We start from the raw sequence: 14,908 nt of genomic DNA, 5'->3' as shown, positions 1-14,908 counted from the left end.
AGATCTTCAGTCTAACGCTCTCCCAACAGAGCTATTTCGGCTCATGTTCAAGCACCTAGGGAAACTTTCCTGTAGCAAATAGTTTACTTTAAGATACACGACCCAAAGAGCTTTCATATCGCCGAAACACGGGATTGAACCAGGGACCTTTATATCTTCAGTCTAACCCTCTCCCAGCTAAGCTATTTCGGCTCATGTTCAAGCACCTAGGGAAACTTTCCTGAAGCAAATAGTTTACCTTAAGATACACGACCCAAAAAGGTTTCGTATTACCGAAACCCGGGACCTTTAGATATTCAGTATAACGCTCTCCCAACTGAGCAATTTCGGCTCATGTTTAAGCAGCTAGGGAATTTTTGCTGAAGCAAATAATTTACTTTAAGATACACGACCCAAAAAGCTCCCGTGTTGCCGAAACCCGGGCTCGAACCAGGAACCTTTAGATCTTCAGTCTAACGCGCTCCCAACAGAGCTATTTCGGCTCATGTTCAAGCACCTAGGGAAACGTTCCTGTAGCAAATAGTTTACTTTAAGATACACGACCCAAAAAGCTTTCATATTGCCGAAACCCGGGATCGAACCAGGTACCTTTAGATCTTCAGTCTAACGCTCTCACAACTGAGCTATTTCGTCTCTCTTTCACGCAACCAGGGAAAATTTCCTGAAGAAAATATTTTACATTAAGATACACGACCCAAAAAGCTTTCATATTGCCGAAACCCGCGATCGAACCAGGGACCTTTAGATCTTCAGTCTAACCCTCTCCCAGCTAAGCTATTTTGGCTCATGTTTAAGCAGCTAGGGAATTTTTCCTGAAGCAAATAATTTACTTTAAGATACACGACCCAAAAAGCTCCCGTGTTGCCGAAACCCGGGCTCGAACCAGGAACCTTTAGATCTTCAGTCTAACGCTCTCCCAACAGAGCTATTTTGGCTCATGTTCTAGCACCTAGGGAAACTTTCCTGAAGCAAATAGTTTACCTTAAGATACACGACCCAAAAAGCTTTCATATTGCCGAAACCCGGGATCGAACCAGGTACCTTTAGATCTTCAGTCTAACGCTCTCACAACTAAGCTATTTCGGCTCTCTTTCACGCAACCAGGGAAAATTTCCTGAAGCAAATATTTTACATTAAGATACACGACCCAAAAAGCTTTCATATTGCCGAAACCCGCGATCGAACCAGGGACCTTTAGATCTTCAGTCTAACCCTCTCCCAGCTAAGCTATTTTGGCTCATGTTTAAGCACCTAGGGAAACTTTCCTGAAGCAAATAGTTTACATTAAGATACACGACCCAAAAAGCTTTCATATTGCCGAAACCCGGGATCGAACCAGGTACCTTTAGATCTTCAGTCTAACGCTCTCACAACTGAGCTATTTCGGCTCTCTTTCACGCAACCAGGGAAAATTTCCTGAAGCAAATATTTTACATTAAGATACACGACCCAAAAAGCTTTCATATTGCCGAAACCCGCGATCGAACCAGGGACCTTTAGATCTTCAGTCTAACGCTCTCACAACTGAGCTATTTCGGCTCTCTTTCACGCAACCAGAGAAACTTTCCTGAAGCAAATAGTTTACTTTAAGATACACGACCCAAAGAGCTTTCATATTGCCGAAACACGGGATTGAACCAGGGACCTTTATATCTTCAGTCTAACCCTCTCCCAGCTAAGCTATTTCGGCTCATGTTCAAGCACCTAGGGAAACTTTCCTGAAGCAAACAGTTTACCTTAAGATACACGACCCAAAAAGGTTTCGTATTACCGAAACCCGGGACCTTTAGATATTCAGTATAACGCTCTCCCAACTGAGAAATTTCGGCTCATGTTTAAGGAGCTAGGGAATTTTTGCTGAAGCAAATAATTTACTTTAAGATACACGACCCAAAAAGCTCCCGTGTTGCCGAAACCCGGGCTCGAACCAGGAACCTTTAGATCTTCAGTCTAACGCTCTCCCAACAGAGCTATTTCGGCTCATGTTCAAGCACCTAGGGAAACTTTCCTGTAGCAAATAGTTTACTTTAAGATACACGACCCAAAGAGCTTTCATATCGCCGAAACACGGGATTGAACCAGGGACCTTTATATCTTCAGTCTAACCCTCTCCCAGCTAAGCTATTTCGGCTCATGTTCAAGCACCTAGGGAAACTTTCCTGAAGTAAATAGTTTACCTTAAGATACACGACCCAAAAAGGTTTCGTATTACCGAAACCCGGGACCTTTAGATATTCAGTATAACGCTCTCCCAACTGAGCAATTTCGGCTCATGTTTAAGCAGCTAGGGAATTTTTGCTGAAGCAAATAATTTACTTTAAGATACACGACCCAAAAAGCTCCCGTGTTGCCGAAACCCGGGCTCGAACCAGGAACCTTTAGATCTTCAGTCTAACGCGCTCCCAACAGAGCTATTTCGGCTCATGTTCAAGCACCTAGGGAAACGTTCCTGTAGCAAATAGTTTACTTTAAGATACACGACCCAAAAAGCTTTCATATTGCCGAAACCCGGGATCGAACCAGGTACCTTTAGATCTTCAGTCTAACGCTCTCACAACTGAGCTATTTCGTCTCTCTTTCACGCAACCAGGGAAAATTTCCTGAAGAAAATATTTTACATTAAGATACACGACCCAAAAAGCTTTCATATTGCCGAAACCCGCGATCGAACCAGGGACCTTTAGATCTTCAGTCTAACCCTCTCCCAGCTAAGCTATTTTGGCTCATGTTTAAGCAGCTAGGGAATTTTTCCTGAAGCAAATAATTTACTTTAAGATACACGACCCAAAAAGCTCCCGTGTTGCCGAAACCCGGGCTCGAACCAGGAACCTTTAGATCTTCAGTCTAACGCTCTCCCAACAGAGCTATTTTGGCTCATGTTCTAGCACCTAGGGAAACTTTCCTGAAGCAAATAGTTTACCTTAAGATACACGACCCAAAAAGCTTTCATATTGCCGAAACCCGGGATCGAACCAGGTACCTTTAGATCTTCAGTCTAACGCTCTCACAACTAAGCTATTTCGGCTCTCTTTCACGCAACCAGGGAAAATTTCCTGAAGCAAATATTTTACATTAAGATACACGACCCAAAAAGCTTTCATATTGCCGAAACCCGCGATCGAACCAGGGACCTTTAGATCTTCAGTCTAACCCTCTCCCAGCTAAGCTATTTTGGCTCATGTTTAAGCACCTAGGGAAACTTTCCTGATGCAAATAGTTTACATTAAGATACACGACCCAAAAAGCTTTCATATTGCCGAAACCCGGGATCGAACCAGGTACCTTTAGATCTTCAGTCTAACGCTCTCACAACTGAGCTATTTCGGCTCTCTTTCACGCAACCAGGGAAAATTTCCTGAAGCAAATATTTTACATTAAGATACACGACCCAAAAAGCTTTCATATTGCCGAAACACGGGATTGAACCAGTGACCGTTAGATCTTCAGTCTAACGTTCTCCCAACTGAGCTATTTCGGCTCATGTTTAAGCACCTAGGGAAACTTTCCTGAAGCAAATATTTTACTTTAAGATACACGACCCAAAAAGCTACCATATTGCCGAAACCCGGGATCGAACCAGGTACCTTTAGATCTTCAGTCTAACGCTCTCACAACTGAGCTATTTCGGCTCTCTTTCACGCAACCAGGGAAAATTTCCTGAAGCAAATATTTTACATTAAGATACACGACCCAAAAAGCTTTCATATTGCCGAAACCCGCGATCGAACCGGGGACCTTTAGATCTTCAGTCTAACGCTCTCACAACTGAGCTATTTCGGCTCTCTTTCACGCAACCAGAGAAACTTTCCTGAAGCAAATAGTTTACTTTAAGATACACGACCCAAAGAGCTTTCATATTGCCGAAACACGGGATTGAACCAGGGACCTTTAGATCTTCAGTCTAACCCTCTCCCAGCTAAGCTATTTTGGCTCATGTTCAAGCACCTAGGGAAACTTTCCTGAAGCAAATAGTTTACTTTAAGATACACGACCAAAAAAGGTTTCGTATTGCCGAAACCCGGGACCTTTAGATCTTCAGTCTAACGCCCTCCCAACTGAGCAATTTAGGCTCATGTTTAAGCAGCTAGGGAATTTTTGCTGAAGCAAATAATTTACTTTAAGATACACGACCCAAAAAGCTCCCGTGTTGCCGAAACCCGGGATCGAACCAGGTACCTTTAGATCTTCAGTCTAACGCTCTCACAACTGAGCTATTTCGGCTCTCTTTCACGCAACCAGGGAAAATTTCCTGAAGCAAATATTTTACATTAGATACACGACCCAAAAAGCTTTCATATTGCCGAAACCCGCGATCGAACCAGGGACCTTTAGATCTTCAGTCTAACGCTCTCCCAGCTGAGCTATTTCGGCTCATCTTCAAGCACCTAGGGAAACTTTCCTGAAGCAAAAAGTTTACTTTAAGATACACGACCCAAAAAGGTTTTGTTTTGCCGCAACCCGGGATCGAACCAGGGACCTTTAGATCTTCAGACTAACGCTCTCCCAACTGAGCAATTTTGGCTCATGTTTAAGCAGCTAGGGAATTTTTCCTGAAGCATATAATTTACTTTAAGATACACGACCCAAAAAGCTCCCGTGTTGCCGAAACCCGAGCTCGAACCAGGAACCTTTAGATCTTCAGTCTAACGCTCTCCCAACAGAGCTATTTCGGCTCATGTTCAAGCACCTAGGGAAACTTTCCTGATGCAAATATTTTACATTAAGATACACGACCCAAAAAAGCTTTCATATTGCCGAAACCCGCGATCGAACCAGCGACCTTCAGATCTTCAGTCTAACGCTCTCCCAGCTGAGCTATTTCGGCTCATGTTCAAGCACCTAGGGAAACTTTCCTGAAGCAAATAGTTTACTTTAAGATACACGACCCAAAAATGTTTCGTATTGCCGAAACCCGGGATCGAACCAGGGACTTTTAGATCTTCAGTCTAACGCTCTCCCAACTGAGCTATTTCGGCTCTCTTACATGCAACCAGGGAAACTTTCCTGAAGCAAATAATTTACTTTAAGATACATGACCCAAAAAGTTTTCATGTCGCCGCAACCAGGGAAACTTTCCTGAAGCAAATAATTTACTTTAAGATACATGACCCAAAAAGTTTTCATGTCGCCGAAACCCGGGAACGAACCAGGGATCTTTTGATCTTCAGTCTAACGCTGTCCCAACAGAGCTATTTTGGCTCATGTTCTAGCACCTAGGGAAACTTTCCTGAAGCAAATAGTTTACTTTAAGATACACGATCCAAAAAGCTTTCATATTGCCGAAACCCGGGATTGAACCAGTGAGCGTTAGATCTTCAGTCTAACGTTCTCCCAACTGAGCTATTTCGGCTCATGTTTAAGTACCTAGGGAAACTTTCCTGAAGCAAATAGTTTACTTTAAGATACACGACCCAAAAGCTTTCATAATGCCGAAACCCGGGATCGAACCAGGTACCTTTAGATCTTCAGTCTAACGCTCTCACAACTGAGCTATTTCGGCTCTCTTTCACGCAACCAGGGAAAATTTCCTGAAGCAAATATTTTACATTAAGATACACGACCCAAAAAGCTTTCATATTGCCGAAACCCGCGATCGAACCAGGGACCTTTAGATCTTCAGTCTATCCCTCTCCCAGCTAAGCTATTTTGGCTCATGTTCAAGCACCTAGGGAAACTTTCCTGAAGCAAATAGTTTACTTTAAGATACACGACCCAAAAAGGTTTCGTATTGCCGAAACCCGGGACCTTTAGATCTTCAGTCTAACGCCCTCCCAACTGAGCAATTTCGGCTCATGTTTAAGCAGCTAGGGAAATTTTGCTGAAGCAAATAATTTACTTTAAGATACACGACCCAAAAAGCTCCCGTGTTGCCGAAACCCGGGATCGAACCAGGTACCTTTAGATCTTCAGTCTAACGCTCTCACAACTGAGCTATTTCGGCTCTCTTTCACGCAACCAGGGAAAATTTCCTGAAGCAAATATTTTACATTAGATACACGACCCAAAAAGCTTTCATATTGCCGAAACCCGCGATCGAACCAGGGACCTTTAGATCTTCAGCCTAACGCTCTCCCAGTTGAGCTATTTCGGCTCATCTTCAAGCACCTAGGGAAACTTTCCTGAAGCAAAAAGTTTACTTTAAGATACACGACCCAAAAAGGTTTTGTTTTGCCGCAACCCGGGATCGAACCAGGGACCTATTATATGAAAAGGACTTGGTTTGCCCAAGCCTAAAAAACAAAACGATAAGAGTTTTTTCCAGTTGACTGAAGCGCGGATATTTTATTTTTCTATATAATTTTAAAGACAATCCGTATTTTACTACTCTTTAGAATTTAATTCAATCTCCTGATTTTACTGGTAATGGATTTATTTCCTATAAATTAATTGAAATAAAAAATTACTTATCTCAGATTTTTCATGATAAAATTTTACGAAAATGGAATTGTTGTTGAAAAATCTGAGATAAGTAATTTTTTATTTCAATTAATTTATAGGAAATAAATCCATTACCAGTAAAATCAGGAGATTGAATTAAATTCTAAAGAGTAGTAAAATACGGATTGTCTTTAAAATTATATAGAAAAATAAAATATCCGCGCTTCAGTCAACTGGAAAAAACTCTTATCGTTTTGTTTTTTAGGCTTGGGCAAACCAAGTCCTTTTCATATAATATCTGTTCCTTCAGTCTGCATTTGTATTAATCTATTATAAAACAATTGTTTGCCTGAAATGCGAAATTTTTCACTTCTAGGACGAGGTTAAAAATGGTTCTACACTTCTACTAATTCTTATAAGATACGGCTCACAATTCGTTTTAGAACCCGAGCTTTCTAGTCAACTTCAAAACCAACATCCTGCCACGATTTTTAAACTATCAAATCCGTATCTTTTACAGTCCACTCTACAATTACAATTATCCATGACATTGCGTTCACTGCCCTTGTACGTTTACAGTGAGTGGCACCGTGGCCAGTTATTTTAATTAAAATACCTAGGCCACAGGTCCAGTTTTAAAAAAATCCTTATTTCCAACAATGATCCATCTATCCTTATGCCTTACTGAAGGCAACAGTGAAATATCCATGAAGCGTAAGCTTCTATTATAAATCCATGGCCTAAGTAACGCAACTTAAGCCTTGGTCGAAACTAACATCTAAAATATAAATTAAAAAGGTATCTTAAGTATAGAATTTCAACCGAGACACATAATTAAACGAAAAATAGACCCGCCAGAGAAATTTTTAATAAATATAGTGTTATATTTATTGAAAAATATCAAGTTAAAGTTTCAAGGCGGTGAAATGGCAAATTAGCGTCGTCTACTGTAGAGTAATGAACAATTAGCGTCGTCTGCTGTAGAATAATCTTTTGAGGTACTTACATTTTTAATTAAATTAACATACTTAGACTTAATTAATTTTGATGAAACTTGAAAAAGGCACACCTTGAATAGTTACTTGTTAATTTGAAAGTATTCCGAAACGTAACTTCGCTTTAGTTTTTAAATGATTCGATGTACAGGAGCACCAAAAACCCCATGTTATTCCTATGGGAAAATCGGCGAAAATCTGTGAATTTTCATTTAACATTACGGGAGGGTGTGGGATCTTATCTAGAAGGGCCTACCGGCCCTCTAGAATAGATCTTCAGTCTAACGCTCTCCTAACTGAGCAATTTTGGCTCATGTTTAAGCAGCTAGGGAATTTTTCCTGAAGCATATAATTTACTTTAAGATACACGACCCAAAAAGCTCCCGTGTTGCCGAAACCCGAGCTCGAACCAGGAACCTTTAGATCTTCAGTCTAACGCTCTCCCAACAGAGCAATTTCGGCTCATGTTCAAGCACCTAGGGAAACTTTCCTGAAGCAAATATTTTACATTAAGATACACGACCCAAAAAAGCTTTCATATTGCCGAAACCCGCGATCAAACCAGCGACCTTCAGATCTTCAGTCTAACGCTCTCCCAGCTGAGCTATTTCGGCTCATGTTCAAGCACCTAGGGAAACTTTCCTGAAGCAAATAGTTTACTTTAAGATACACGACCCAAAAATGTTTCGTATTGCCGAAACCCGGGATCGAACCAGGGACCTTTAGATCTTCAGTCTAACGCTCTCCCAACTGAGCTATTTCGGCTCTCTTTCATGCAACCAGGCAAACTTTCCTGAAGCAAATAATTTACTTTAAGATACATGACCCAAAAAGTTTTCATGTCGCCGCAACCAGGGAAACTTTCCTGAAGCAAATAATTTACTTTAAGATACATGACCCAACAAGTTGGGAAAACCAAAATATTACCTCTCCGAGTCAAGACGACTACTTACAAACTTATTTACCCAGATATGGAAATGTTTCTTAAGTTAAAATTTATGAAATATTAAAGCAGTATACAAAGCATAGCAAATATACTGTAAATCAGACGACATTTTACATCCAATAATGATATACTTGTACACATTAAAAATATCCGATGGGGAAGAAACGGGAAATGAAGAGATAAAACTTTGGAGGGATACTACCTTTACGTGTTTGTAAAGGCCCAATTTTCTACTCCTCAACTGTATGCCCTCTATGTTCAAAGCCATATTCACAACAGGGTTGCCATATAAACACTATCCTCTCGTTTCACCTCAACGATTTTCTTAGTTTGTCAACATGTTTGTTAACGTTACATAACACCAAAGCTTATTTCTGGCTACACACACTGAAAGTAAATGCGTACCATAAAGAGCATGAAAACACGAAGCTATTATCCGATTACGATCAGACCTTTCACTGGTCTGGGCTGCGTTCAGCAGAGCTCACCAAAAAAGACAGCGGATTTTGGAAATGTTTACCGGTGAGATCTGTCGTCATAGCTTTTCTCCGGTCATCGGCGTTTTATAAATGACGCTAGCGCAATAAAGCGTGCAAGGTACCAAGGCTTAACAAAAATTGTATGATAACATATTTATACAGATAGATAACAACTTTTATAATTAAAATTAGAAACTAGCATATCTCTCAAAATTCTCGCGTGATCAACTGGTTTCACGCCAATTAAATAGCTATAGTCCCATAGAGCTATTTGTATTAATTCATCCATGGTTTTTTCGCCAAGCTGAGAACTACACGTTTTACGTCACGTTATCCAAAAAGCCGACTATTTTCTTTGAAGACCGCGCTAGCTCAGCGCTAAGCACCGTGACGTCAAAATTCAAAAACAAAATCCCGTTATGTAGGACACTGCTAACAGCGCTGGGCTCTGCTGAACGCGGCCCAGATTTCCACCATGATTATAATATCTAAGCCTAAAGTGTACTTAACTTTCGGCTCACACTGAACCGTTTATGTCTCTGCATTACAGAAACGAAATCCAAACCCAAGCGTTTACTTTTTGGCCTATTGACAAGTAAAAGTTCATTTGACCAACATAGTAGCGTTGTGCTTGTATTCACTTTAGAAAGGATTATGCTATAAACAGATGTAGTATAGCTTAGGTAATATATAAACATCCATTTTAAATAATAATATTAAAAAAAACTTTTTGGAATATCAAAATGAAATAGAGCTTTAAAGCTACAAAAGTACTAAATGCATCATAAATACGAAAAATATTTCCACATATTCACTTTATATTAAGGATAAAGGGAATATTATGGTTCTGTAGGATTCCTTTACACATCAAAACAAAACGAACTTCTAACGCAGCGCACTACTGTAACAACGGACGGACACACACAGACAACAAGTTGGGAAAACCAAAATATTACCTCTCCGAGGAGGACTACTTACAAACTTACTTACCTAGATATGGAAATGTTTCTTTTTTTAAGAACAAATACTGAAGTTAAAATTTATAAAATATTAAAGCAGTATACAAAGCATAGCAAGTATACTGTAAATCAGACGACATTTTACATCCAATAAGGATATACTTGTACACATTAAAATCATCCGATGGGGAAAAACGGGAAATGAAGAGCTAAACCTTTGGAGGGATATTACCTTTACGTTTTTGTAAAGGCCGAATTTTCTACTCCTCAACTGTATACCCTCTATGTTAAAAGCCATATTCACAACAGGGTTGCCATGTAAACACTATCCTCTCGTTTCACCTCAACGATTTTCTTAGTTTGTCAACATGACTGTTAACGTTACATAACACCAAAGCTTATTTGTGGCTACACACACTGGAAGTAAATGCGCACCATAAATAGCATGAAAACACGAAGCTATAATCCGATTACGATCAGACCTTTCACTGGTCTGGGCTGCGTCCAGCAGAGCTCCCCAAAATGACAGCGGATTTTGGAAAACGTTTACCGGTGAGCTCTGTCTTCATAGCTTTTCTCCGGTCATCGGTGTTTTAAAAATGACGCTAGCGCAATAAAGCGTGCAAGGTACCAAGGCTTAACAAAAATTGTATGATAACATATTTAAAGAGATAGATAACAACGTCTTTTATAATTAAAATTAGAAAGTAACATGTCTCTTAAAATTCTCGCGTCATCAAATGGTTTCACGCCAATTAAATAGCTATAGTCCCATCAGAATCAGCAAGAGCTATTTGTATTAATTCCTCCATGTTTTTTCGCCAAGCTGAGAACTACGCGTTTTATGTCACGTTTTCCCAAAACCCGACTATTTTCTTTGAAGACCGCGCTGGCTCAGCGCTGAGCACCGTGACGTCAAATTCAAAAGCAAAATCCAGTCCTGTACGACACTGCTAACAGCGCTGAGCTCTGCTGAACGCGGCCCAGATATCCACCATGATTATAAAATCTAAGCCTAATTATTTAACAGTGTATTTAACTTTCGGCTCACTCTGAACCGTTAATGTCTCTGCATTACAGAAACGAAAACCAAACCCAAGCGTTTACTTTTTGGTTCACTAGGCCTATTGACAAATAAAAGTACATTTGACCAATATCGTTGCGTTCGTTTTGAAATCACTATAGAAAGGATTATGCTATAAACAGATGTAGTATAGCTTAAGTAATATATAAACATCCATTTCAAATAACAATATTAAAAAACATTCTTGGAATATCAAAATGAAACAGAGCTTTAAAGCTACAAAAGTACTAAATGCATCGTAATTACGAAAAAGATTTCCACATATTCACTTTATATTATGAAAAAGTGAATGTTAAGGTTCTGTAGGATTTCTTAACACATCAAAACAAAGCGAACTGCTAACTCGGCGCACTAGTGTGACAACGGACAGACACACACAGACAAAAAAATAGACTGCTTTCTAACTCTTTCCGTTTTAATTTTGAGTTTAGAAACAAGATTATCTTAAATATTAAAATAAATATAATTAATATTAAATATTTTCTTCGTTAGTTGTTCGCCTTATTGAGCGTTACATCGTCTTGATAAAGAACAATTAAACATTCTTGAGAGACTTGACTAATATTGGCGTTTAAAATGAAGCATACGCCGGTTGCTTCACCTTATTCTAATAGGTAGTATATAATGATTTCGAATCGCAGCTATGGATAAGAACAGCGCAATTGCGTGAACCTTTGGTGGAAGCCCCGCCATTGGGAGGCCGGACGTTTCTCGTAACCCTGGCCGATCGCCGCGTATGTCTTAACCTTAAGGATGATGATGGAGTAGAAGCCAGGTATGCAGACTGGTGTCCATGTGGGATGGACAAAAACTATGACCAGAAGATGGTGGTGTAGAAGCCAGGTGTACAGACTGGTGTTCATGTGGGATGGACAAAAACTATGACCAGAAGATGGTGGTGTAGAAGCCAGGTGTACAGACTGGTGTCCATGTGGGATGGACAAAAACTATGACCAGAAGATGGTGGTGTAGAAGCCAGGTGTACAGACTGGTGTCCATGAGGGATGGACAAAAACAATGACCAGAAGATGGTGATGTAGTAGCCAGGTGTACAGACTGGTGTCCATGTGGGATGGACAAAAACAATGACCAGAAGATGGTGGTGTAGAAGCCAGGTGTACAGACTGGTGTCCATGTGGGATGGACAAAAACAAAGACGAGAAGATGGTGGTGTAGAAGCCAGGTGTACAGACTGGTGTCCATGTGGGATGGACAAAAACAAAGACCAGAAGATGGTGGTGTTAGAAGCCAGTAAGTACAGACTGGTGTCTTTGTGGGATGGACAAAAGCAACGCCCAGAAGGTGGTGGTGTTAGGCCAGTGAATACAGATTGGTGTTCATGTGGAATGGACAATTGACTAGTCAGATGAAATAGTTGTGGATAGCCTCAAGTTTTGAATTTTCCGGGAACTGTGAATGCGGTCCGGAAATGGCGAACACATTTGCTTCGATTCGGAAACTGCGAACGCGGTCCCCTGGGGTGTAAGTCAATAACAACAGCCTGACACACACACACACACACACACACACACACCCACACACACCCACACACACACAGACATGCCTGTCGATTTTAGAACCTCTCCGTGACATACGTCACTCGGAGAGGTAAAAACATAGACTGATTTTTAACTCTTTCCGTATTAATTTTGAATTGAGAAACAAGATTATCTTAAATATTAAAATGAATATAATTAATATTTAATATTTTCTTCGTTAGTTATTCGCCTTATTGAACGTTACATCGTTTTAAAAAAGAACAATTAAACATTCTTGAGAGACTTGACTAATATTGGCGTTTGAAATTAAGCATACGCCGGTTGCTTCGCCTTATTCAAGTAGGTAGTATATAAGGGTGTCGAACTACAGTTGAAAGCAAGAACAACCGCAATTGCGAAAACCTATCGTGGACAACCCACCCTAGGGAGGCTAGACGTTTCTCGTAACCCTAGCTGATCGCCGCGAATGTCTTAAACCAAACGATTACGATGGAGTAGAAGCCAGGTGTGCAGACTGGTGTCCATGTGGGATGGACAAAAACAAAGACCAGAAGATGGTGGTGTAGAAGCCAGGTGTACAGACTGGTGTCCATGTGGTATGGACAAAAACAAAGACCAGAAGATGGTGGTGTTAGAAGCCAGTGTGAACAGACTGGTGTCCATGTTGGATGGACAATGACCAGAAGATGGTGGTGTTAGAAGCCAGTAAGTACAGACTGGTGTCCATGTGGGGTGGACAAAAACAAAGACCAGAAGATGGTGGTGTTAGAAGCCAGTGTGTACAGACTGGTGTCCATGTGGGATGGACAATGACCAGAAGATGGTGGTGTAGAAGCCAGTGTGTACAGCCTGGTGTCCATGTGGGATGGACGAAGCCCATAAGATGTTGGTGATTAGAAGCCAGTAAGTACAGACTGGTGTCCGTGTGGGATGGACAAAGACCAGAAGATGGTGGTGTGAGAACTCAAATAGAGTAGCCATTTCCGTGACATACGTCACTCGGAGAGGTAAAAAGTTTTCATGTCGCCGAAACCCGGGAACGAACCAGGGATCTTTTGATCTTCAGTCTAACGCTGTCCCAGCTGAGCTACTTCGGCCCACACTCTACCTTTTAGTCTTTCTATTAAAGTCTACCCTCACTGTGGGCAGATTAGTCACGTTTGTATGGGGTTTCTTTCGTAATTAAAAAGACATCGATTACACCATGAATAGACAAGTAATTAATAGATTTAGGTTTTTAGCAAAAAAGAATTGTGAAATCTCAAGGGTTTATTCTAGAGGGCCGGTAGGCCCTTCTAGATAAGAACCCACACCCTCCCGTAATGTTAAAGAAATAATTCACAGATTTTAGGCTTAGCGTCCCATAGAAAAAGCATGGGATTTTTGGTGGTCCACTCCATCGAATAACTCAGAAACTACTTCGAAGTTAAGGTTCGGAACACTTTTGAATTATCAAGCAACTATTGAATGTTGAACTTCTGAAATTTGATTAAGAACAATTAATTCTAAGTATTTTTTTTAATTAATTTATAAATCATGGTAAAACCGTTACTTATATTACACTGTTTGCTTAGCATTTTATTCAGCCTTCGTCGGGTTTGTGGCGCATAGGATAACGCGTCTGCCTATGGGGCAGAAGATTGCAGGTTCGAGTCCTGGCAAGCTCGGTGTTTATTTTTACAGATCTTTTATTCAACATAAATGAAATAATCCTATAAATACAATGTTTGGATAATTTTTTTGTCACGAAATACGGGCTTGTGGCGTAATGGATAACGCGTTTGCATTCGAGGCAAAACATTGCAGGTTCGAGTCTTGGAAACCGCTTTGTCTATTTTTGATGAAGAATCTTAGTATATAAAAGGGAAAATTCTTAAATAACAAACTTCCAATGAAATAGGCTCGTGCTGGCGCGTGGTTTAGAAATAACGTTTTTTTAAACCTATACAAAAAGGTCAACTAAACTTAATTGAGTCACCAACCGCCTTTTTGTATGAAATAAGTTACCACCCGCCTATCTATGGTGAATTAATTTACCACCCGCCTACCAATTGTGAATTAATTTACCACTTCCCTGCCAAATGATTTAAAATTTTAATCTTTCCCATAAAATAATGAGAGGCACTTGGAACATCGAATTAATGACGTTTGACTAGCATATTATTATTTTTATAATAGATTAATACAAATTAAGGCTGAAGGAACAGATATTATATAAAAAAGACTTGGTTTGCCCAAGCCTTAAAAACAAAACGATAAGAGTTTTTCCAGTTGTCTGAAGCGCGGATATTATTTTTTTTTCTATTGAATTTTAAAGACAATCCGTATTTTAGTACTCTTTAGAATTTAATTCAATCACCTGATTTTACTGCTAATGGACTAGTTTCCTATAAATTAATTGAAATAAAATATTACTTATCTCAGATTTTTCAAAAACAATTCCATTTTCCTGAAACATTTTATCATGCATTTATTATTTTGAGAGATATCGTGTAAATTTAATCAAATTTACTCTTTCTTTTTTTAATTTCCGAGAATTTTCCTTTCAAAAGGTTTTAAACACATCAA

The 14,908-nt window shown here is 39.9% G+C and overlaps 2 non-coding genes across 2 annotated transcripts; both read right to left on the bottom strand.

Annotated features, from left to right (window-relative positions):
• Window positions 1–4,903: 4,903 nt before the first annotated feature.
• TRNAF-GAA (transfer RNA phenylalanine (anticodon GAA)) lies at window positions 4,904–4,976 on the bottom strand. Its single transcript has one exon. It is a non-coding gene; the product is annotated as a tRNA-Phe (tRNA).
• Window positions 4,977–8,065: 3,089 nt separating this feature from the next.
• TRNAF-GAA (transfer RNA phenylalanine (anticodon GAA)) lies at window positions 8,066–8,138 on the bottom strand. Its single transcript has one exon. It is a non-coding gene; the product is annotated as a tRNA-Phe (tRNA).
• Between the last annotated feature and the right edge of the window lie 6,770 nt (window positions 8,139–14,908).

The sequence above is a fragment of the Phalangium opilio genome, unplaced genomic scaffold, assembly GCF_054372755.1.
Source record: "Phalangium opilio isolate 3A_F unplaced genomic scaffold, DU_Popi_V2 ptg000500l_1, whole genome shotgun sequence".
In the NCBI taxonomy this organism is placed as follows: Eukaryota; Metazoa; Arthropoda; class Arachnida; order Opiliones; family Phalangiidae; genus Phalangium; species Phalangium opilio.
Note: the sequence above shows the minus strand (reverse complement) of the source record. Positions and strands in the feature narration are given on the sequence as shown.